The 26,165-nt window shown below is 40.8% G+C and overlaps 1 protein-coding gene across 2 annotated transcripts in view; it reads left to right on the top strand.

Annotated features, from left to right (window-relative positions):
• Positions 1-5,426: 5,426 nt before the first annotated feature.
• TNFSF18 (TNF superfamily member 18) overlaps positions 5,427-26,165 on the top strand; it is a 111,479-nt gene continuing 90,740 nt past the window's right edge. For both annotated transcript variants that reach the window (XM_070385276.1, XM_070385277.1), the window contains exon 1: positions 5,427-5,610. The gene's annotated coding sequence lies outside the window, so the exon portion shown is untranslated. The remainder of the gene's footprint in view (positions 5,611-26,165) is intronic.

Consider the following 26,165-nt stretch of genomic DNA (forward strand, 5'->3'; position numbering starts at 1 on the left):
TTTAGAGTAAAATCATCAATCTATTAAGAAGACATCACAAAGAGTAAAACACTCAGGAATAAATGTAAGAAAAGAAGTACAGGAATAAATCTAACAAGAAGTACAAGACTTGTACATTGAAAACTACAAAACATTGTTGAAAAAGCTGTAAACATTTAGATAAATGGAAAGACATCCTATGTTTATATATTGGAAGAATTAATAGTGTTACAATGGCAATATAAAAATGGGGACCATCAATATTTGTATTGATCCACAGATTCATTACAATCCCTATCAAAATCCCAGATTCCTCATTGCAGAAATTGGCAAGGTGATGTGAACATTTTATGGAAATAAAAGGGTTAGAATATTGCCAAAAGAATCTTGTAAAAAAAGAACAAAATTGGAAAACTCATACTTTCCTGCTTCAAAATGTACTTCAAAGTTACAGTAATCAAGATAGTATGGTACTGGTATAAGAAAAGAAATATTGATTTATTATAATTGAGAGTCCAGATATTAGCTCTTATGTTTATGATCAGTGATTTTTTTCTTTAAGAAAGGTGCCAAAATAATTCAGTGGGAATATATAATCTCTTCAACAAATGGTTCTGGGACACCTGAATATTCACATGGAACAGTGTAAAGCTCGATCTCAGCCTCACATTGTTATAAAAAATGAACTCAGAGTGGATCATAGAGTTAAATATGAGCTAAAACTATAAAGCTTGTAGAAAAAAACTTAGAAGTAATTCTGTGACCTTGTGTTAGACAACGTTTTCTTAGATATGACACCAAAAACCATAAATAACAGAAGAAAAAGAAGATAAATGGGATTTCATTAAAATTAAAAACATTTACTTCAAAGGACATGATCAAGAGAATGAGGACATCCCACAGACTGAAAGAAAATATAAATTATATCTCTGCTAAAGGATTTGTGTCCAGAATATATTTTTAATAAAGCTTACAACATAATAATAAAAAGAGAAATAAACTCCCTAATGAAAAGAGAAACCAATTATAAAAGAGCACAGGATTTGGATAGACATTTCTTCAATAATAATATACTAATAACCAACAAAAATATGAAAAGATGCTTGACATCAGTAGTCATCAGGTAAATGTCAATCAAAACTATAATCACTTCATACCCACTGTACTGTGAAGTTGCTCAGTCGTGTCCGACTCTTTGCGACCCCATGGACCATAGCCTACCAGGCTCCTCCATCCATGGGATTTTCCAGGCAAGAATACTGGAGTGGGTTGCTATTTCCTTCTCCAGAGACCTTCCCAACCCAGGGATTGAACCTGGGTCTCCCACATGGTAAGCAGACGCTTTTACTGTCTGAGCCAACAGGGAAGCCATACTCCCTAGGATGGTGAAATTAAAAAAGACAAATAATAGCAAATGTTTTGCTAACAGGAATGTAAAATGGTGTACCTATTTTGGAAAACAATTTGATAGTTCCTCATATTATTAATCAGAGTTACAATACAGCCCAGCCATTTTGTTCTTAGATATAGACCCAAGGGAAATGAAGAAGGAAGACATGTGTCCTCACAAAAATGCATTCACGAATGCTCATAACAGCCAAAAAGTGGAAACAACTCAAATGTTCTTCAACTGATGAATGGATAAACAAATGTGGTATATCCATAGTGTAATATATTTAGCCAGAAAAAGGAATGAAGTACTGATATATGCTATAAAGTGGAAGAATCTTGAATAAGCATTAAAAGAGCTAATCACAAAAGACCAAATACTGTATGATACCATTTATGTAATGTCTCCCTATAAAAAGCCAGAATCCAGTTCAAGAGGTAACGTGTTTATTTGGGATCAAAGAATTGCAATTCGAGGTACATAGATTTAGGTAAAAACCCAAATGGTATTCTGATTACAGGCTAGGGCATCAGAGTTTTTATGTGGAAAAGAGAGGAAGATAAGGTTTTTTAAGTTTGCAAATTTTATTTTTTTTATTTATTAAAAAAATTATAGTGTTTTAAAAAAGTTAACTGGTGCAAGATGAGGTAATTAATCAAAGTAAAGTCTTATTTGGTAAAAGATGATTTGTACTTTGTTGATTGGTCAGGTGAAAGGCACTAAGCAAAAGTTCATTTTTATCAGTCCTTTCAAGGATATTCTTGTTCTTGCTGATTCTTGGAACATTGGTGCTCTGGTCTAGTTCAGAGTTTCAGAAAACAGGATGTACAACGCAGGTCTTCTGGAATGGCTCCTCCAGCTCTACTTTAAATAGCTCTGCTTATATTGTGTGGTTTAGTCACCAAGTCATGTCTGACTCTTGTGACCCGTCAGGCTCCTTTGTCCATGGGATTTTCCAGGCAAGAATACTGGAATGGTTTGCCATTTCCTTCTCCAAAAGTGAAAGTTGCTCAGTCGTGTCCGACTCTTTGTGACCTGAATTCTCCAGGCCAGGCTACTGGAGTGAGTAGCCTTTCCATTCTCCAGGGGATCTTCCCAACCCAGGGGTCGAACACAGGCCTCCCACATTGCAGGTGGATTCTTCACCAGCTGAGCCACAAGGGAAGCCCATTGTATGTATTGTGTATATTGTGTAGTAGGATGAAGATGGTGTGAAATGAGATTTTGGTGGTGGTTGCACAATTCTGTACTATACAAAAGACCACAAAGCTGTGTACTTTAAACTAGTGGATTTTATGGTATGTGAATTATATATCAATCATGAGAAATGCTGGGCTGGAAGAAGCACAAGCTGGAATCAAGATTGCCAGGAGAAATATCAATAACCTCAGATATGCAGATGACACCACCCTTATGGCAGAAAGAGAAGAGGAACTAAAAAGCCTCTTGATGAAAGTGAAAGTGGAGAGTGAAAAAGTTGGCTTAAAGCTCAACATTCAGAAAACGAAGATCATGGCATCCGGTCCCATCACTTCATGGGAAATAGATGGGGAAACAGTGGAAACAGTGTCAGACTGTATTTTTTTGGGCTCCAAAATCACTGCAGATGGTGACTGCACCCATGAAATTAAAGGATGCTTACTCCTTGGAAGGAAAGTTATGACCAACCTAGATAGCATATTCAAAAGCAGAGACATTACTTTGCCAACAAAGGTCCGTCTAGTCAAGGCTATGGTTTTTCCAGTAGTCATGTATGGATGTGAAAGCTGAGCGTGGAAGAATTGATGCTTTTGAACTGTGGTGTTGGAGAAGACTCTTGAGAGTCCCTTGGACTGCAAGGAGATCCAACCAGTCCATCCTAAAGGAGATCAGCCCTGGGATTTCTTTGGAGGGAATGATGTTGAAGCTGAAACTCCAGTACTTTGGCCACCTCGTGTGAAGAGTTGACTCATTGGAAAAGACTCTGATGCTGGGAGGGATTGGGGGCAGGAGGAGAAGGGGACGACTGAGGATGAGATGGCTGGATAGCATCACTGACTCGATGGACGTGAGTTTGAGCGAACTCCAGGAGTTTGTGATAGACAGGGAGGCCTGGCGTGCTGCGATTCATGGGGTTGCAAAGAGTTGGACATGACTGAGCAACTGAACTGAATTGAAAGTTAAGAGAAAGAGATAAGTGTGTCACAAAAATGTGATAGATTGTAGGGGGGGAGTCATGAAATCCCAAGCCATCATCTCAGAGATACACAATTCAAATATTCGTAAACATATTTTAGGTGACCCAGTTTCCAGATCTTTTCAATTAGGAACAAGTTGAGACAATCAAATGCAATTAATTAGGGTTCTAGCAGCTGCAGCAGAGAGGAGCCAGGGACATGTGTATGAAATTAAGATCTCATCTGAGAAATCTGAGTGTAAGAAATTGTAAATTTCCCCTTTTAACTACTGGGAAATTATAAAGGCATTATAAATCCCTTCTTAAGAAATGTACAAGTGACAGTAAACTACTATACATTTAAGTACAGCGGTAGGTTGGGCAGGATAAAGTTAAGGCTAGAGGAAATGGCAACTCACTCCAGTACTCGTGCCTGGAAAATCCCACGGACGAAGGAGCCTGGTAGGCTACCGTCCATGGGGTCTCGAAGAGTCTGACATGACTAAGTGACTTCACTTTCACTTTTCATTTTCATGCATTGGAGAAGGAAATGGCAACCCACTCCAGTGTTCTTGCCTAGAGAATCCCAGGGACAGGGGAGCCTGGTCGCTGCCATCTATGGGGTGGCACAGAGTCGGACATGAGCGAAGTGATTTAGCAGCAGCAGCAATAGAGCAAATTTGAAGATAAAAGGTACTATCCCCAAAGACAATATTAAAAGTCATGTCTTTTCCTATTGTGTGTGTGTGTTAGTTGCTCCAGCACATCCCACCCTTTGCAACCCCGTGGACTGTAACCTGCCAGGCTCCTTCGTCTGGAGTTTTCTAGGCAAGAATGCTGGAGGGGGTTGCCCTGCCCTCCTCCAGGGGATCTTCCTGACCCAGAGATCAAACCCAGATCTACATTGCAGGCAGGTTCTTTACTGTCTCAGTGACCAGGGAAGCCCAACTTTCCTATTGATTCTTATTAAAAAAATCTTCTTTACACTTAACATTCTTTACTATAAAAATTTCAGTTTCATGTAAATGGAATCAAACAATACGTATGTAGCCTTTTGTGTCATTATTTCACTTAGCATAATATTTTCAAGGTTCATCTGTATTTTAGCATATATTGGAATTTCATCCCCTTGGAAGCCCGGATAATATTCCATTGTGCATGTATACACTGTATTTTGTTTATCCAGGAATTTGCTTATGGACATTTGAACAGTTTCCATTTTCTGGTCATTGTGCATAAAGCTGCCATGAAAATTGGTACACAAGCATCTGTTTGAATATCCGCTTTCAATTCTTTGGGGTATATATTTAGAAGTAGAATTGTTGGATAATATGGTAATTCTATGGTTAACTTTTTGAGGAACTGTCAAACTGTGTTCCCACACCACCTGCACCATTTTACATTCTCACCAGGAAGGCACAAGGCTTACAATTCTTCCATATCCTTGCTGTACGATCAGGCTGTCAAGATGGCTATTCCCTTGCTCTCTGTACACCCCCTGCCTGACCAGTGTCTTCTTTATTTACAGGCTACTCCCCTGACTGACCTCCCTACATACTTGCCCCTGCTGCTGCTGCTAAGTTGCTTCAGTCGTGTCCGACTCTGTGCGACCCCGTAGATGGCAGCCCACTAGGCTCCTCCGTCCCTGGGATTCTCCAGGCAAGAATTCTGGAGTGGGTTGCCATTTCCTTCTCCAATGCATGAAAGTGAAAAGTGAAAGTGAAGTCCCCAGCTAATGATTTGTTTAACTTTAGCTGCCATGATAGTTTATTAAAGGGGCGGTGAGAGGCATGCCCCTTTGCTGGTTTCCCTGGTAACCAATGACCCAACCAGATGTCAATTCCCCTTATAAACAGTACACCACCCCCACCCCTCTCCCTTCAACAGAAGCCTGTTGCTGTGTCCCGCCTGTCTGCTGCAGGCTCTTGCTCCAGGCATATAAGTTTCTCCATCCATGAAATCGCTAATGTCTCTGTCACTGACTCCGGGTTCTTTCTTTGGTCGCAGGATAGGCAAGTAGGCTTGCAGGCTTGTGGGGTGCAGCCCAACAACTGGCAGTGCCGGCAAGGAGATGGAGAAAACTCCTGTAAGTGCTGAGACATTGGTTGGGTAACGCAAAGTTTTGGGGGCTATTCACTAACATTTGGGGCCAAAAGTTGTGTGGGAAATCTGTCTACCAGTGTGTGGGGTCCTGTGGTGTCTGTCCTTGATGAATGGGGGCCTCCAAGGGAGTATGGAGGACTCATAGACAACCCCTAAGGCCACTGCAGAAACATTGGCTGGCTTTTTGGTTGAGGGGAAAAAGTGGCCCCAGCTGTGGGCTGGCCATTGCTCTTTATATTAAGAAGGGTCACAGAGGCTGAGCTAACAGCAGAGGTGAAGATTAACTAAATGCTAGTTCTTGGTCCTCTGAAAGCGAGGTGAATGAATATGTTTTATTGTCCATTACTTTTTTTTTGTTTAAACTGTAAAAAATTTCTGTAAATTCCAAGATGGGACTCTTTTTTGATATTCTAAAATTGGTTTTTGTATGTGTCTTTAGAGGAAATTACCTATCTAGATGGAATTGGTATTTCTCTTCTTGAGCCTTTGAGATGTAAATAATCTACTTGGGCTCTCAGAAATTTAATCCCTGAGAGTAAAGGAAAAAAAAAGTCCTTTTAAAACTCTGTAAGAATAATTGTATTTTGGGTGTGTCTGTCTAAAATAATCTCTCCAGATTCTGGTAACTTGAAACCAAACTAAGTTAAATAAAGAGAATTGACTATTTGGGTCATTTCGAGTAGTATAAAAAGTTGGAACATTAATTTGTAGTGTAGGTTTATCTGCCTTTACTTTCTTAGGAAACTAAAGCGTAAGTTTTCCAAATAGTAAATGCAGGTATGACAAACAGTGTACAATCACTTGCTTCTTGGTTTTTGCCAGATTAAGATTTTTAAGGGTTAGGATGATGATCAGTCATAATTCTAATTATTATAACAACCACATTTCTTTATTGATTGCATTGTAATCAGATGTTTAACTATGTCTTTTGAAGTCTTTTGTCATTTATAGACAGTTATGGTTGTACTCTTGATGCTGTTGCAAACATGCTTCATCTTTTTTTTTTGGTTCTCTTTTTTAATGTACATAATTACAGAATTCAGACATGAAATTTATGCATGGAGTTTTCCATTTTTAATATTTGGTTAAACAAAATACATCATTTGTAAAAAAAAAAAAAAAAAAACCAGCACAAGGCCAACAAAATGGAATAAAAACAAGAAAAACAAAAAGCCTACGGTTGCCCCTTACTGGGCATCAGGGTCAGGCCTGCCTCCTTCACTAAAGGAAGTGCAGCTTTTTGCCCTGGGACATCAATATGGTCCCTGTTCCTAAGCACCAGAATTGGATATGAACAAAGAAACTAGTCCTGACATGTTTAAGCATAAAAGTGCCTCACCTTTAAGAAGATTCACAGGAAGGACCTTTTTTTTTTTTTTTTTTTTTTTAATTTGGTTGCACCAGATCTTAACTGTGGTCTGTGGGATCTAGTTCTCTGACCAGGGATTGAGCCCAGGTTCACTGCACTGGGAGCTGGAATTTTAGTCACTAAACCACCAGGGAAGCTCCAGGAAGGACCTTTTGACAAGGACAAGTCTCTGATAAATTTCAGATCATACTGCTGAACTGAGTAAGAAATTAAAGAATTTAAGTGAGATTTCTTGGCTTTATACAACAAAGAATTCAAAAGCAAGCCAGAGGAAGGTGAAGGTGAGTTTATTTAGAGAGCTACACACTGCATAGGCAGAATGTGGACCATCTCAGAAAGTGAGAGCCTCCCCAGGGCCTGGAGTCCTAGGTTTCTATGGATTAAGTAATTTCATAGGCTAACGGGTGGAAGAAAGATTCCTGCTATTTTGGGCAAAGGTGGGGATTTCTCAGGAATTGAATCACTGTCCACTTTTGGGCTTTAGATAGTCCACCTCAGAACTGTCATGCATAAGCAGGAGTGATTTTTAGTTATACAGTGAAGGTACAGTGAGCTAAAGATCAATGATCAGACTATTCACAAAGCCACTTTGGTTTCTTTATCACATACCAACTGCTACGCCCCTTCTTCATTATCTAGTGTTTGTGTCCTAACCCCTTTCCCTCTTGCCTCATTCCCCCCGTGGATATTTTTTTCCTGTCCCTATGGGAAGCAGAAGGACAATGTCTGTCTTCTGTAGCTGCCTCAGGGCTGGGCAGTGGTGTTGACACTGCCTATCAGGGAGTACAAAATCTGGATGCCTGGTGTAGGGGCATCCAGAGGCAGGGCAGCTTCTTTAAGTCAGAGGGTGCTCTGGGCTGAAATCCTTGCATAGCCATCGTTTTGATGTGAAACTGTTGTAACCTAGAAGACATGAACTTTACCAAGAGGTTAAAGAGGCAGGGTCAAAGAGGACAAGTTGGAGTATGGCCATTACTGGGCCCGGGAGGAGCAGTAACTGGGTAAGGCTAGGGAGGATGCTTTTAATGGTGGGCCAGACAGCACCAGCATCTGACCCTGGTGGCAGTGGTGTACCCATGATGCTTGTTCATAAATCTTTTTGAGGTCCATCTCCATCTGGCCTGAATTGTTGATGTTGGTACAGCAGGTTTTATTTACGACCATACAGACACCACCCTGCTCAGCCAACAAGTAGTCCAATGGCAATCTATTGTCCATAATAGACTGGACAGCTTAACCACTCACTTAACGGGAGTTTAAAGAAGCTGAAAGTCTATTTAGGGCATATCCAGTGGTCATGGCTAGGTCCTCTAAAGTGTTGGTTAGATTTTCTAGGATCACCTCATGGTAGGCAAAGCCTCTCTATGGAGTGGCCAATCCCTTTGCCAGTCCTATTCCTGCCCTCATATTAATCCAGTGGCCCACCTCGGATGGTATTGAGTTTATCCTGTATGGCTATTTCAACTTAGCTCAAGCTGACAATGTGGGAGACCAATTTGTGGGTCTGTTTTTTTGTTTTTCTTAGTTTAAATGTTTTATTATCAAAGTAACATATTTTAGTTGTTAAAAAATTGGAAAGTAATTTGTAGGCTTCTTCATCAAACAAGACCCAAAGTCAAAAAGGGCTTCCCATAGGTCATTTCAAATGGGCTTAGTTTTAAAATTCCCTTTGGCACCGTCCTGTTCCACAGAAGGGCTATAGGGAGGAGGGAGATGATGCAAATTTCTGAAGTCTCTTGGCACAGCTAAACAGTTTGCGGTTGTTTTTTTTTTTTTTTTTTTTTACCTTGCCTGAGGCCTCCAGGAAGAGTGGAGGTGGTAATTAATACCTAGAGCTGAGGAAACCTGTTGGGTCATCCTGGCAGTGAAAGAAGCTCCATTATCACTCTGTAAGCTTTTGGGGAACCAGAATCTCAGAATTATCTCTTTAAGCAGAAATTTGGATATTGCTATTGCCTTTGCAGTTCTGGAAGGGAAAGCTTCTATCCACCCTGTAAAGGGGTCTATGAATACCAATAAGTATTCCATCCCCTACATGAGGGCATTTAGATCTATTTGCCAATCTTCCCCTGGATAGGTTCCCCAATGTTGTATGGGCTGGAGGTATGTGGTGGCTTCCTGGGTACAAGGCGAGTTACCAAAATGACTAGGGAGTCCTGCCTGAAATGGGAGGAATCTTGGAAGTGCTTAATAATTTTCCACTGCTTAGCCTCAGGAATGAGAAGCTCGTTATCTTTTGTCAGCCACCCTAAATAGTCTCTTTTCACTCCCCAACATTCAGCCCATTTGATTTTTGTAGGTGTATAAGATGGTACAATAAAGGACAGAAATGGTATGGACCTAACAGAAGCAGAAGATATTAAGAAGAGGTGACAAGAATACACAGAAGAACTGTACAAAAAAGATCTTCACGACCCAGATAATCACGATGGTGTGATCACTCACCGAGAGCCAGACATCCTGGAATGTGAAGTCAAGTGAGCCTTAGGAAGCATCACTACAAACAAAGCTAGTGGAGGTGATGGAATTCCAGTTGAACTATTTCAAATCCTGAAAGATGATGCTGTGAAAGTGCTGCACTCAATATGCCAGCAAATTTGGAAACCTCAGCAGTGGCCACAGGACTGGAAAAGGTCAGTTTTCATTCCAATCCCAAAGAAAGGCAATGCCAAAGAATGCTCAAACTACCGCACAATTGCACTCATCTCACATGCTAGTAAAGTAATGCTCAAAATTCTCCAAGCCAGGCTTCAAGAGTATGTGAACCGTAAACTTCCAGATGTTCAAGCTGATTTTAGAAAAGGCAGAGGAACCAGAGATCAAATTGCCAGCATCCGTTGGATCATTGAAAAAGTTTTCTCCAGAAAAACATCTATTTCTGCTTTATTGACTATGCCAAAGCCTTTGACTATGTGGATCACAATGAACTGGAAAATTCTTCAAGAGATGGGAATATCAGACCACCTTACCTGCCTCCTGAGAAATCTGTATGCAGGTCAGGAAGCAACAGTTAGAACTGGACATGGAACAACAGACTGATTCCAAATCAGGAAAGGAGTACATCAAGGCTGTATATTGTCACCCTGCTTATTTAACTTACATGCAGAGTACATCATGTAAAATGCCAAGCTGGATGAAGCACAAGCTGGAATCAAGATTGCCAGGAGAAGTATCAATAACCTCAGGTATGCAGATGACGACACACTTATGGCAGAAAGCAAAGAAGAACTAAAGAGCCTCTTGATGAAAGTGAAAGAGGAGAGTGAAAAAGTTGGCTTAAAACTCAACATTCAGAAAACTAAGATCATGGCATCTGGTCCCATCACTTCATGGCAAATAAATGGGGAAACAATGGAAACAGTGAGAGACTTTATTTTTGGGGGGCTCCAAAATCACTGCAGATGGTGACTGCAGCCATGAAATTGAAAGTCGCTTGCTCCTTGGAAGAAAAGCTATGATAACCTAGACAGCATATTGAAAAGCAGAGACATTACTTTGCCATCAAAGGTCCATCTAGTCAAGGCTATGATGTGAGAGTTGGACTATAAAGAAAGCTGAGCAGCGAAGAATTGATGCTTTTGAACTGTGGTGTTGGAAAGAATCTTGAGAGTCCCTTGGACAGCAAGGAGATCCAACTGGTCCATCCTAAAGGAAATCAGTCCTGAATATTCAATGGAAAGGACTGATCCTGAAGCTGAAGCTCCAATACTTTGGCCACCTGATGTGAAGAACTGGCTTATTTGAAAAGACCCTGATGCTGGGAAACATTGAAGGCAGGAGGAGAAGGGGACAATAGAGGATGAGATGGTTGGATGTTATCACCTACTGAATGGACATGAGTTTGAGTAAACTCTGGGAGTTGGTGATGGACAGGGATGCCTGGTGTGCTGTGGTCCATGGGGTCACAAAGAGTCAGACATGACTGAGTGACTGAACTGACTGACTGAAGATAGCACCATTGAGCAGGGTGGGGTGTCAGGTAGGAGAGCTCTGGCTGGGGTAGGGCTGGCTATTCTTGGGCTGAAGTCTAAGTACCCCTGCAGCCAGGACATTTCCCCTTATAAGGGATGTACTGCCCCTTTGGCCTCTGTAGGGAATGACTTCAACCTCCTTTGGAAGCTGGGCTGTTTCTAGAAGTTCTAGAACTTCTGTCTAATGTTTCATAAGGGTCCCTTTGGCTGTTAATAGTCCCCTTTCTTTCTTAGCTGGAGTGCTGTGGTCAAGGCAACTGACTTGGCCTCTTGGGTGGAAGTGTGAGAGGGCAGAACTCCAGGCTCAGCTGACTTGGCACAACCAGCCTTTCTTACCCCTTCATGTATAAATCTGCTTCCGTGGGTAAACCATTCTGCATCAGGATTGGTCAGGGGCTCATCCTTGAGGTCAGGCCTCCTGGAATAATCTTGTTCAATAGTCTCCACATAGGAGTGAACAAGGGACCCTTGGGGTGGGTGGTCCGGCATTAGAGTAGCTGGGTTCAGACTATGCAAACCTTAAGAGTTACACCTGGGGTGTCATGTAAGAGAGACTGGTACTTAAGCAAACATGCAGCCGTCAGCTACTGCTGTCCGTTTGCTTCTAGGGTTCCTTATTCCTGGTGAGGAGTTAGGACTTCTGGTGATTGTCCCACCTCTTCTACTAGCAGAGCAGTGGCAGCCACTACCCTAAGACACCCTGGTCATCCAGTGACTAATTGATCAAGTTGTTCTGAGAAATAAACTATCAGTCTAGGGAGATACCTGAATTTTGGGGTTGAGGACACCCAGGGCTACCTCTTGTCTCTCAGCTATATAGAGGGTAAAGGGTTTTTTTCTAAGTTTGGGAGATCTAATGCAAGGGCAGTCCCTAATTTTTGTTTTACAGGCTAGGAATGCCCATTTCATCCCAGTTGAGGGGTTTGCAGTGTATCGTTTTAGGGCCTCATGGGCTTTGCTGTGAGCTAGAATCTAGGTATCCTGATCCTACAAGAAATGCCATCCCCAGAAATGTCCTCAGTTGCCTTTTATTTGGGAGTGGGGCTTAAGGATTATGATGACTTCCTTTTGGTTCTGGGCTAGAGACGTCATTCCAGGGGTGAGCCCACATCCCAGATATATAACCTATTGGGTGGAAATCTGGGCCTTGTGAGGAAAGACTCAATATCCTCATTCCCTCAGGAAGTCAAGGACCTGAATGGTGTGTTTGTTTATTTTATTGAAGTACAGTTGATTTACAATGTTGTATTAGTTTCATGTGTACAGCAAAGTGATTCAGATATATCTACCTCTCTCTCTCTCTCTATATATATATATATATTCTTTCCTAGATTCTTTTCCCTTATAGGTTATTACAAAATATTGAGTATAGTAACCTGTGCTATACAGTAGGTCCTTGTTTATCTGTTTTATGTATAGTAGTGTGTATATGTTAATCCCATCCTCCTCTAGTTTATCCCTCCTCCACCTTCCCCTTTGGCAACCATATGTTTGTTTCATGTGGCTGTGGATATATTTCTGTTTTGTAAATAAGTACACTTGTATCATTTTTTTTAGATTTCACATACAGGGAATATCATATGACATTTGTCTTTGTCTGACTTCATTTAGTATGATAATCTCTAGGTCCATCCCTGTTGCTACAAATGGCATTATTTCATTCTTTTTTAAAAAAATAATTATTTTGGCTGTGCTGGGTCTTCCTTGCTTTGTGTGGGATTTTTCTAGTTGCAGAGAGCTTGGACTATTCTTCATTGTGGTATATGGGCTTCTTATTGCTGTGACTTCTCTTGTTGCAGAGCACAGGATCTAGGTGTGTGAGCTTCGGTGGTTGTGGTGCTCAGGCTTTGTTGCTCCGAGGCATGTGGAATCTTTCCAGTCCAGGGATTGAACCCATGTCCTCTGCACTGGCAGGTGGATTCTTATCTATTGCCCCACCAGGGAAGTCCATTTCATTCTTTTTAAGAGCTAATATTCAGTTGTGTATTGATACCACATCTTCTTTACCCATCCATCTGTCATGGGACATTTAGGTTGCTTCCATGTCTTGGATCTTATAAATAGTGCTGCTACGAATATTTGGGTGCATATATCTTTTTTAGTTAAAGTATTCTGTGGATATAGGCTTAGGAATGGGATTTCACGATGATATAGTAACTCTTTTAGTTTCTTTTAAGGAACCTCCATACTGTTCTCCATGGTAGATATACCAATTTACAATCCCACCATCGGTGTAGGAGGGTTTCTTTTTTCCACACCCTCTCTAGCACTTATTTGTTGACTTTTTGATGATTACCATTCTGACTGGTGTGAGGTGGTACCTCATTGTAGTTTTGGTTTGCATTTCTCTATTAATTAGGGATTCTGAGCATCTTTTCTTTTTGTTTTTTTTTTTTTGGCCATCTGTATATCTTCTTTGGAGAAATGTCCACTTAGATCTATTTTTTAAATTGGATTTTTAAAATATATTGAGCTGTGTGCCTATTTGTATATTTTGGATATTAATCCCTTGTGGGTCACATTGTTTGAAAATATTTTCTCTCACTCTGTAGGTTGTCTTTTCATTTTATTTATGGTTTCCTTTGCTATGCAAAAACTTTTAAGTTTACTTAGGTCCTATTTTTAAATTTATCTTATTTCTATTTCTCTAGGAGATGGATCCAAACAGATATTGCTGTAATTTTGTCAAAGTGTGTTCTGCCTATTTTTTCTTTTAGGAGTTTTATAGTATCTGGTCTTACATTTAGGTCTTTAGTCTATTTTGAGTTTGTTTTTGTGTATGGTGTTAGAGGATATTCTAATTTCATTCTTTATTATCCAGTTTTCCCAGTACCACTTAATGTAGACTGTCTATTCCCTACTGTCTATTCTTGCTTTCTTTGTCATAGATTAATTGAATGTAGATATGTGGATTTATTTCTGGGCTTTCTATCCTGTTTCATAGATCTATTTTTCTGTTTTTGTGAGAGTGCCATACTTTCTGATTACTGTAGCTTTGTAGTATGGTCTGCAGTCAGGGATCCTGATTGCTGCAGCTTTGTTTTTCTTAAGATTGATTTGGCTATTTGGAGTTTTTATATTTCCATACAAATTAAAAAAATTTTTTTCTAGTTCTGTGAAAAATGCCATTAGTAATTTGATAGAGATTGCATTGAATGTGTAGGTTGCATTGGGTAGTATAATCATTTAGACAATATTGATTCTTCCAATCCATAAACAGAGTATATGTTTCCATCTGTTTGTGTCATCTTTGATTTATTTCATCAGTGTCTTATAATTTTCTGAGTACAGGTATTTTGGCTCCTTAGGTGGGTTTACTCCTAGGTTTTTGTTCTTTTTGATGTAATGGTAATGAGATTATTTCCTTTATTTCTCTTTCTGATTTTTCATGGTGAGTGTATAGAAATGCAAGAGATTTCTGTGCATTAATTTTATATCCTGAAACTTTACCAAATTCATTGATGAGCTCCATTAGTTTTCTGGTAACATATTTAGGATTCTATATGTATAGTGTCATGTCATCTGCAACATGATACTTCTTTTTCAATTTGGATTCCTTTTATTTCTTCTTTGGTTGCTGGGGCTAGGACTTCCAAAACTCTGTTGAATAAATGTGGTGAGAATGGACGTTCTTGTCATGTTCTTGATTTTAGGAAAAATGCTTCAAATTTTTCACTGTTGAGTATGATATTAGCTGTGGGTTTGTCATATATATTGCCTTTATTATGTTGAGGTATATTCTGTCGATTCTCACTTTCTGGAGTTTTTATCATAAATAAATGCTGAATTTTTCAAAAGCTTTTTTTGCCTCTATTGAGATGATCATATGGTTTTTATTCAATTTGTTAATGTGGTGTATCATACTGATTGATTTGCAGATACTGAAAAATCCTTGCACCCCTGCAGTAAATCCCACTTGATCCTTTCAATGAATTGTTGGATTTGGTTTGCTAGTATTTTGTTGAGGTTTTTTGGGTCTATATTCATCAGTAATATTGCCTGTAATTTTCTTTTTTTTTGTGATATCTTTGGTTGTGGTATTGGGGTGATGGTGGTCTCATAGAATGAGTTTGGAAGTGTTCCCTTGTCTGCGATTTTTTGGGAAGAATTTCAAAGGATAGATGTTAACTCTTCTTTAAAGGTTTGATAGGCTTTGCGTGTGAAGCCATCTAGTCCTGGACTTTTTGTTTGGAGTTTTAAAATCACAGATTCTGTTTCATTTCAGTACTTGTAGTTGGCCTATTCACATTTTCCTTTTCTTCCTGGTTCAGTATTGGGAGTTTGCACCTTTCTAAGAATGTGTCCATTTCATCTGGATGCTCCATTTTATTAGCACGTACTTGCTTGTAGCAGTCTCTCATGGTCCTTCCTGTGGTGTTGGTTGTAACTTCTCCTTTTCATTTCTAAATTTATTAATCTGGGCCCTCTCCTTTGTTTTTTTTTTTCCTTGATGAGTCTAGGGAAAGGTTTTTCAATATTGTTTATCTCTTCTAAAATTTAGCTCTTAGTTTCATTGATCTTTTCTATTGTCTTCTTAGTCTGTATTTCAATGATTTATGCTCTAATTTTTATAATTTCTTTCCTTCTACTAACTTTGGGTTTTGTTCTTTCTATAATTGCTATAGGTATAAAGTTTAGGTTGTTCATTTGAGGTTTTTCTTGTTTCTTGAGGCAAGACTGTATTTCCATAAAATTCTTTCTTAGAACTGCTTTTGCTGTGTCCGATAGATTTTGGATCCTCATGTTTTTGTTTTCATTTGTTTCTATTTTTTTTTAATTTAATTTTATTTTTTAACTTTAAAATATTGTATTGGTTTTGCCGTATATCAAATGAATCTGCCACAGGTATACCTGTGTTCCCCATCCTGAACCCTCCTCCCTCCTCCCTCCCCATACCATCCCTCTGGGTTGTCCCAGTGCACCAGCCCCAAGCATCCAGTATCATGTATCGAACCTGGACTGGCGACTCGTTTCGTATATGATATTATACATGTTTCAATGCCATTCTCCCAAATCATCCCACCCTCTCCCTCTCCCACAGAGCCCAAAAGACTGTTCTAGATACTTTTGACTTGTTTAGTTTCTTCAATGATCCATTGCTTTAACAGCACATTGGGTAGCCTCCAAGTGTTTGTGTTTCTTTTTGAAGTTTTTTTTTTTTTTCTTGTAGCTGATTTCTAATCTCATGGCATTGTGTTCAGAAAAGTTGCTTGAGAGGATATCAGTTTTTTTATGTCTACTGAGACTTACCTTAAGGCCCAACATGTGATCTATCCTGGAGATGTTCCATGTGTACTTGAAAAGAAGGCATATTCTGCTGCTTTCATGTGGAATGCTCTATAAATATTTACTCCATTTGATCTAAAGCATCATTTAAGGCCTGTGTTTCCTTATTGATTTTCTGTCTGGATGATGATGATCTCTTCAACACTTCAATGGTGTAAAGTCCCCCACTATTATTCTGTTACTGTCAATTTCTCCTTTTATGTCTGTTTACATTTGCCTTATATATTGAGGTGCTCCTATGTTGAGTGCATATGTATTTACAATTGTTATATCTTCTTCTTGGATTGATCCCTCTGGATGGTGTTTTTATCTGAGTTATCCCTAGTGGGACTAAAAAGTAGGATGTGGCCCACATACTGTAGGAGAGATCTATTAATCAACTGTAATTCTCTTAATTTCTTTGCTAATTTGTTTCCATACAGGAGGGTGTACCCCTGTAGCCTTAGGGTAGCACAGTCAACTTAGCTGGGAAGTGTTATGACTGTCTGGATCTGTCCACTCAAAGATATATCGAGAGTCTGGGTGCAGGGAAATGCAAAAGAAGGCATCCCTTATGTCTGTCACAGTAAACCAGTTTGCATTTTCTGGAACTTGGCTCATTGTGGTATATGGATTAGGGACTATCAAGTGAACAGGAATTACTGTTTCATTAACTGCCCTCAGATCTTGAACAAGTCTGGATTCTCTACTTTGCTTTCTTATGGGGAGAATGGGAATATTGCCCAGAGATTGACAGGGATATAATAGCCCATATTTTAAGAAGTTGGTTATTAAAGTCTTGATAACTTCTTGGGCCTTGGGCCTCAAGGGATATTGTTTTTCCCATCAGTAATCAGCACTAGGTTTTAATGAAATCTGAACTGACGGACATTAGGAGTTCCGCCAGGAACTTCGGTGTCCTAGTCAGTGGGGTCTACTTGAGAAACACTATGGGGTGGAAAGGAGATGGCCTCTGATTTGTGACTGAGACAGGCTCTATGGCTAAGAGCAATTGTTTCTCTGAGGGTATCTCTGATTGAACTATTGTCTAGAATTTAGTGCGCAAATCCCTTCCCAACAATGGGACAGGGCCCTTAGGTGTAAACAAGAATTGGTGTGCAAAGGTCAAATTCCCTATTATGCAGCTGAGGGGTTGTGGTGAATCATTTGGCTTTGTGCCATCCATTGATCTCTGTTACTGTACAGCATTGGGAGAATAAGAGTCCAGGGAAATCAGCACAGAATAGGCAGCCTCTGTATCTAATTAAAAAAGCAAAAACTTTCCACTGTATGAATGTTAATTATGTTGAATTGGTTTGTAGTGCTTTTCAGGTCTGTTATATCCTTCTATTTTTCTATTCATTCTGTTAATTTTTGAGAGTTTGATATTGAAACCCCAACTAAAAAATCTTAATTTATCTACCTAAAAGAATAATCATAACATACAGCGGAACTATACGTAACTTTGTTCTGTATTTTCCAAGTCTCCTATACATATGTTATAATATTTTCATAACTTAAAAAATTAAAAAGAAACAAAACAACTTTCCTACATGCCATGTCCAGGGTTACCTGAGTGAGGCTCCTCCAGTGAAATATCTAGGTGTCCTTTGGGAGCCAGGGAGGGTCCAGGGCCCTGTCAGTCTTCCATCTTCTTGGCCACTCTCAGGGTGAGACCTCAAGCCTCCTCTGGGATTGGGGGCAGTCTCACTGTCAGTGGCCCTCTAGTTTGTAGTGTCTTGGTGGACTTCTTCCATACATGGGGGCCTCGTCCTTTCAATGGCCCTCCTGGCTGCATTTGAAACATGTTCCTTCTTGGCAGAGCAGTGGCTCTAATCTAGATTTTCTAGATCCTACCCCTCCTGTTGGCTTTTGCAAGGTGGGTGGGGGTGGGGGAGATTAACCGTGAGGTGGTGCAGGGGCTAGGGTTGCCACCAATAAGTGTGCCTTTTGTTGTTGTACCTGGCAACAGTGTTGCTTCCTGCTGTGTCCTCACCCCGGTCTCTATTGTTAAATACTCCAAAGACCAAGTCTATGAGCTGATTCATGGGGCTTTGGGGTCCTATAGCTGTCTTCTGTAATTTTTTCCCCTAATGTCTGGGGTAGACTGAGTGATAAAGTGATTATTTACTAGTACTTGCACTTCAAGGCAATGGCACCCCACTCCAGTACTCTTGCCTGGAAAATCCCATGGACGGAAGAGCCTGGTAGGCTGCAGTCCATGGGGTCGCTAGGAGTCGGACACGACTGAGTGACTTCACTTTCACTTTTCACTTTCATGCATTGGAGAAGGAAATGGCAACCCACTCCACTGTTCTTGCCTGGAGAATCCCAGGGATGGGGGAGCCTGGTGGGCTGCCATCTCTGGGGTTGCACAGAGTCAGACACGACTGAAGCGACTTAGCCATTAGCCATTAGCACTTCAAGGCAGAGAAGGCAATGGCACCCCACTCCAGTACTCTTGTCTGGAAAATTCCATGGACGGAGAAGCCTGGTAGGCTGCAGTCCATGGGGTCGAGAAGAGTCAGACACGACTGAGTGACTTCACTTTCACTTTTCACTTTCATGCATTGGAGAAGGAAATGGCAACCCACTCCAGTGTTCTTGCCTGGAGAATCCCAGGGACGGAGGAGCCTGGTGGGTTGCCGTCTATGGGGTTGCATGGAGTCGGACATGACTGAGGCAACTTAGCAGTAGCAGCAGCAGCAGTGCTTCAAGGGTGTTGGGTTTATTATTGGTATACTTTCTAAAGGGTTCCACCAGGCAGTCCTAAAAGAGGGGTCGAATTCTCACCTTTTCCGCATGTTATTTCTTTGGGTGTCCTAATTAATAGGCTTAACAACACTTTTCCACCCCTTCTATGAGGCAAGTTATGATGTGGTTCTTGTATTCAAACCCTCTATCTCCCTGTTAGTAGTCCCCAGTGGATTGTATCCCCTCCAGTAAGGTAGATTATATGTCCTTGATTTGGGGCTACCAGTTCACTGGCAGGCATGTAGGTGTAATTCCTAGGCTATACTAAGGATCTGGCTTTTTTCTTTAAAAGTGCAGCAGGTGGAAAGGAGGACTTGTGGACACCCCCAAGTAAGTTCATAGGACATTGTCAGTTTGGTGAATTACTCTGTGAACTGATTGGGGTCCTCAGAAAAATGTCCAAACTAGCAAGCTTAGCCATAAGAAAAGGGATGTGGACTCTGTGGATGTGGAGGGGATGTGGAAGTTAGCACTTCCTTTAAGGGCCAGAGTTTGGTATTGGGAGGCTGGTAGGTAGACCTGCTTCATGTTGTACTAGCAGGACTCACCTCCAGTAAAAGAATATACGACAGGGCTGGAGGAATCAAGTGGTGGGATTCCCAGTAACCCAGGTGGGGCCCTAGGGCCAGACAGCCGGGAAGACTGTCCTCCCCCCACCCCCACCTCTGCCTTAGAATTGGGATGGGTAGAAGTTCCCAGTTGGGAACTTTGTGGGCTCATAAGGGATCGTCTAAAACATCAGGCTCCTTGGGGGTGGAGTGGGGGTGGAGAGAAAGGCACTTTGAAGGGATGTAAGCCAGGCACAGCTCAGCAGGAGCTTTTTGAGATCTGGATCTTAGGAGTAGGGTTATGAGCATTTGGGTATTTGGGACTTCTTCCATTAGTTGCAAGATAGTATTGTAATTTAATGACTCACTTTCTGGCCAGATCTCTTTGCTTCCCTCATTTATACTGGGGCTGTGCAGTGTTGCCAAATAAAATTAATTTTCTTTTTTAAGCTATCTTTTCTAAGTTTACTCCAATTAGCTAATGTGCATCCTAAGCACCACTGTGTTTGTAGTGGTCCCTATTATTGGCTAGGATGCTGTGACGAGAGAGGGGTTTTGTTAAATGGTAGTTATTTGTCCTGGCACTCTCCCAGTGTCCCTAGTATTCCAAAAAATGTAGGCAGGGGAGTGTGCAGCTAGGGACTTCAGAGGATGGATCCCCAAAAGGGAGTGTTACAGAATCAAGTTCTGATGGCAATGAAAGTAGTAGTGTGTTACTGGAGAGTAGGGTCTTTCTTGTCCCATCACAGAGAGAATTCAGAGACAGACACAGAGTTCAAGAGAGCAAAGCGAGAATGTAGTAAGCTATAGTACGCTCTCAACAGGAGACTCAGGTGAGTAGGTACCCTGAGTTTTCTTTGGGAAGCTGGTTATATTGGGTTTGAAAATGAGCAGAATATTCTTTAGGGAGGGAGGGCTTTTGGGTCATATTTCCAGATTATCATCCTATTTTCACCTTTCCTAAAGGAGGAAAGATTTTTGTTCTTATTTAGGCTTTAAAAAAAAATTATTGAGCTGTAGTTGATTTACTATATTGTGTTAGTTTCAGTACACAGCAGTGATTCAGTTATACATATACTCATCCTTTTTCAGATTCTGTCCTAATGTAGCTTATCACAGAATACTGAGTAGAGTTCCCTGAGCTATATAGCTGGTCCTTGTTGGTTATCTATCTTATATATAGTAGTGTATGTATGATAACCCCAAGTTCCTGATTTATACCTCCCCTCCATGTTTCCCCTTTGGTAGAGATGTTTGTTTTCCATATCTGTAAGTCTGTTTTTGTTAATAACTTCATTTGTATCATTTTTCAAAAATTAGATTGCACATATGAGTCAAATCATATATTTGTCTTTCTTTTACTTGACTTGGTATGCTAATCTCCACCCATGTTGCTACGAATGGCATACTTCATTCTTTTCTGTGTCTGAGCAATATCTGTGTATATATAACATATCCTCTTTATTCGTTTGTTGGTGGACACTTAGGTTGCTTGCATATCTTGGCTATTATAAATAATGCTGCAATGAACATTGGGGTGCATTTATCTTTTCTAATTATATTCCTAGGAGTGGGATTACTAGATAATATGTATTTTTTGTTTTTTAAGTAACCTCCATACTGTTATCCCTAGTGGTTGTACTAACTTACATTACCACCAACAGTGTAGGAGGGTTCCCTTTTCTCCACATCCTCTCCAGCATTTATTGTTCATAGATTTTTTTTTTATGATGGCCATTCTGACCATGTGAAGTGATATCTCATTGTAGTTTTGATCTGCATTTCCCTGATAATTAGTGATGTTGAGCATCTTTTCATGTGCCTCATGTCCACTGTGTGTCTTCTTGGGAGAAATGTCTATTTAATTGGCTGCCCAGTTTTTGATTGGGTTATTTGTTTTTTTGACCTAGAACTGCATGAGTGTATGTTTTGGAGATTAATTTCTTCTAGGTTGCTTCATTTGCAAGTATTTGCTCTCATGCTGTGAATTGTCTTCATTTTGCTTGTAGTTTGCTTTGCTGTGAAGAAGCTTCATTGCATCCTTGCATGCTAAGTTCTTCTTATCTGCAAGGTTAATTTTACTGTAATGAGAACATAATGAGCAAAAGGTTACATCCAGATGCCAAAGATCCTGTCTTTCCCCACATTTCTGTTTGCATCTGGGGCCTTTGTCATCCCAAGATGTGTGGTTTCCAGTCATTCAGAGGTTCCTGCTTTTCTTTGTCTGCCCAAAGGCCCCCCATTGTTCATAATATGTATGGTTTCCTGTCATTTGGCCTGTGTCCCCCTTTCTCTGCTCGTATCTAGCTATCTATCTGTTCTAACAGTATAATTGGCTTATTATACCTGATCTGTGATGGTCCCTGACTCCAGGCCAGGGAATTCAGCAGAAGAGGCATTTATTTATTTATTTTTAAATATAAATTTATTTATTTTAACTGGAGGCTAATTATTTTACAATATTGTATTGGTTTTGCCATATATCAACATGAATCCGCCATGGGTGTACACGTGTTCCCCATCCTGAACCCCCCTCCCACCTCCCTCCCCATACCATCCCTCTGGGTCATCCCAGTGCACTAGCCCCAAGCATCCTGTATCCTGCATTGAACCTGGACTGGTGATTCGTTTCATATATGATACTATACATGTTTCAGTGCCATTCTCCCAAATCAACCCACCCTCGCCCTCTCCCACAGAGTCCAACAGACTGTTCTATACATCTGTGTCTCTTTTGCTGTCTTGCATACAGGGTTATCGTTACCATCTTTCTAAATTCCATATATATGCGTTAGTATACTGTATTGGTGTTTTTCTTTCTGGTTTACTTCACTCTGTATAATAGGCTCCAGTTTCATCCACCTCATTAGAACTGATTCACATGTATTCTTTTTAATGGCTGAGTAATAGTCCATTGTATATATGTACCACAGCTTTCTTATCCATTCATCTGCTGATGGACATCTAGGTTGCTTCTATGACCTGGCTATTATAAACAGTGCTGCAATGAACATTGGGGTACACATGTCTTTTTCAGTTCTGGTTTCCTCAGTGTGTGTATGCCCAGCAGTGGGATTGCTGGGTCGTATGAAAGTTCTATTTCCAGTTTTTTAAGGAATCTCCACACTGTTCTCCATAGTGGCTGTACTAGTTTGCATTCCCACCAACAGTGTAAGAGGGTTCCCTTTTCTCCACACCCTCTCCTGCATTTATTGCTTGTAGACAGAGGCGTTTAATTAATCAGGGAAAAGTGGGCTGTAGCCATCCAGCCTTAAGAAACGGTTCGTTTGGCAAAGGCAGCAGTGAGGTCTTTGTGAGCACTTGAATGTCTGCCTATTCAGTTAGCCTAATGAGCCCCCCGTGTTAGTTAAGGAATGAGAGCCTGCAGAAGAAAAAGCACCCCAAGTGCAAGGCCTAAACCCTTCAGAGAGGGAGGGATGGAGGAGACATAGGCCCTGAATTGGCCAAGTGAATAATCTTTATTATCACATGAAAGAGTAGAAACTAACACATTTTAAATCAGCTGTGCATGCAGTTGGCTTCAGTCGTGTCCAACTCTTAGTGACCCCATGGACTGTAGCCCACCAGGCTCCTCTGTCCATGGGATTCTCCAGGCAAGAATACTATAGTAGGTTGCCATGCCCTCCTCCAAGGGATCTTCCTGACCCTGGGGATGAAACCTGCATCTTTTAAGTCTCTTGGGTTGGCAGGCGGGTTCTTTACCACTATATCCCAATTAAAAAAAAAAAAAGAGAAATATTAGATATAACATGAGGCTCTGTATGATTTGTTTTTTAACTAATGAACGTTTATTTCAAGAAGAAAAAAAGTCTATAGAGCCTGGGGCTGGAGTATATAGAGCCACAAGGCAATGTGATGATCATAATACAAGGAAAATGTTCCCTTCAGGATGTGACATTTAAGATGTTTAGCATAACAGTGGTGGATCAAGCAACCAGTGGAGGGGCCATCAGCTGGGGACTCAGAGTAATAGTAGGTCTTGACCCGAGGGGATGCTAGAGAGGTATACTTCTGTGTGGCCATGAAGCAGATGCGACAGCCAACCTGTTGGCACAGTCAGCTGGGGTGCTCAGGTTCAGTAGACAGTCTAGGAAGTAGGAGGGGTTTGAGAGAAGGAAGAGGAGGAAGGGGAATGGATTTTGTGGCTCCTAACTAGGCTAGGAAATATAAGTCAGCAACCCCTGATAGGGAAGAGCCTGCCCGTGACTTCCATTTAGAAATGCAATGAGGCTGTGAGCCCCAAGAAGCACTCAGGAAGGACCGGGCCTCAGATCTAGTGGAGGACCACCACAGTCCTCCTACCTGAGCACCTTAACACAGTTCTCAGTCCTGGAATTGGACTGAGACTGGGGAAAAGTATGGAGGGGGAATAATTGGGCTCCAGGAGCCATGGAGGGGAAAGTCACCCAATCAAGTTGCCAATTATTTGCTGTGGTCTTAATTTGAAAGTCTGGATGGTTGTCTCATGGATCTTCTTTGCTCAAAAGAAATAGAGTGGTATAATCTGAAGGCAGGAAAGGAGGAGAGAGAACCAGTGAAGAGCCGGGGATTCAAGGGGTTCCTTCAAGGCTAGGCAGCTGGTGTCTACTAGATCCTGTGGGCAGTATCAGCTGTCAGCTAAGCAGCTACTTGGTCTTCACAATGTCAACTACAAATTGGCACTTGCCATGGGTGCTTGCCATCTACCTCTACAATGATTAAATCATATACTGCATAACTTTCAGCACTCCCTGAAGGAGTTAAGGATGGAGAGTAGAAATGAGGTGCTCTGGGAAAAACTGGCAGGACAGGTCTTCAGATAGTTGGATATTCTCAGGAACCAATTTTATGAGCCCAATTCTTGTATCTCTTCATATCTATTCTAGAAAAGCACTGAAGTCTTTCATGGTGATGACTGTTTCTTGTGACAAATAGAAGCTTCATGATACTAGCAGAAACTTTCTACAAAAATATGTGCTTGACAGCATGCACTCCCCCTTTACCAAAATCACATATGTACCATCCTTTCTTCGTACCTCATTGGAGCAGTTTCTCAGAGGTATATAACCACTAGGCTGCAGTCCTCATTTTCCCCCACATAAAATTTAACTCATAACTATCATATTGTGCATTTTTTTTAAAAGTCGACAACATCTTGGGACCCCTTGTCCCAGCAACTCTCCATAGAGGTGGGGAGCTCTAGCTGGAAAGGTAGATAGAGATTATGCCCTTTGAGGTCCCTGCTGTGGTTGCCACAAAAGATGTTGCTGAAGTGGGAAATGTCACATCCTGGGACCTACAGGAATCCTTAGAATATATTGCTAAGTGAGGGTTCTTGGCTTCAGGTACAAAATAATTCAAGAGCAAGCCAAAGAAAAAGCAAATGTGAGATTATTTAGAAAGATACAGACTCAATAGGCACAATGTGAAGAGTCTCAAAGTGAGAGCTGGCCCAGGCCATGGAGTTATGGGTTTTTATGTGTTAGGTAATTTCATATTTTAATGTTGTTGTTCGTTGTTCAGTTGCCGAGTCATGTCTGACTCTTTGCGACCCCATAGACTGTAATAAGCCAGGCCTCTCTGTCCCTCACCATCTCTCAAAATTTGACCAAGTTCATATCCATTGAATTGGTGATGCCATCAAACCATCTCATCCTCTGTCACCCTCTTCTCCTCCTGCCTTCAGTCTTTCCCAGCATTGGGGTCTTTTCCAATGAGTTGGCTGTTCACATCGGGTGGCCAAATATTGGAGCTTCAGCTTCAGTCCTTCCAATGAGCATTCAAGGTTGATTTCTTTTAGGATTGACTGGTTTGATCTTCTTTGCTGTACAAGGGACTCTCAAAGGTCTTCTCCAGCACCACAGTTCAAAAGCATTTGCATTCTTTATGGTTCAACTGTCACATCTGTACATGACTACTGGAAAGACCATAGCCTTGACTATACAGACCTTTGTCGGCAAAGTGATGTCTTTGCTTTTTAATACACTGGCTAGATTTGTCAGAGGTTTCCTTTCAAGAAGCAATCGTCTTCTAATTTAATGACTGCAGTCACCATCTGCGATGATTTTAGAGCCCAAGAAGAGGAAATCTGTTACTTCTTCCACCTTTTCCCCTTCTATTTGCCGTAAAGTGGTGAAACTGGATGCCATGAACTCAGTTTTTTTTTTTTTTTTTAATATTGAATTTTAAGCCAGCTTTCTCACTCTCCTCTTTCACTGTCATGAAAAGGCTCTTAATTTGTCTTCACTTTCTGCCATTAGAGTGGTATCATCTGCATATTTGAGGTTGTTGATATTTCTCTCAGCAATCTTGATTCCAGCTTGTAACTCATCCAACCTAGCATTCCACATAATGTGCTCTGCATATAACAGCCTTGTCATACTCCTTTCTCAATTTTGAATCACTCCATTGTTCCATACAAGATTCTAACTTGCTTCTTGACCCACATCCAGGTTTCTCAGGAGATGGGTAAGATGATCTAGCATTCCTGTCTCTTTGAGAGTTTTCCACAGTTTGTTATGATCCACACAGTCAAAGGCTTTAGTATAGTCAATGAAGCAGAAATAGATGTTTTTCTGGAATTTTCTTGCTTTTTCTATGATTCAGAGGGTGTTGGCAATTTGATCTCTGG

Source organism: Bos mutus, chromosome 16 (assembly GCF_027580195.1).
Source record: "Bos mutus isolate GX-2022 chromosome 16, NWIPB_WYAK_1.1, whole genome shotgun sequence".
In the NCBI taxonomy this organism is placed as follows: domain Eukaryota; kingdom Metazoa; phylum Chordata; class Mammalia; order Artiodactyla; family Bovidae; genus Bos; species Bos mutus.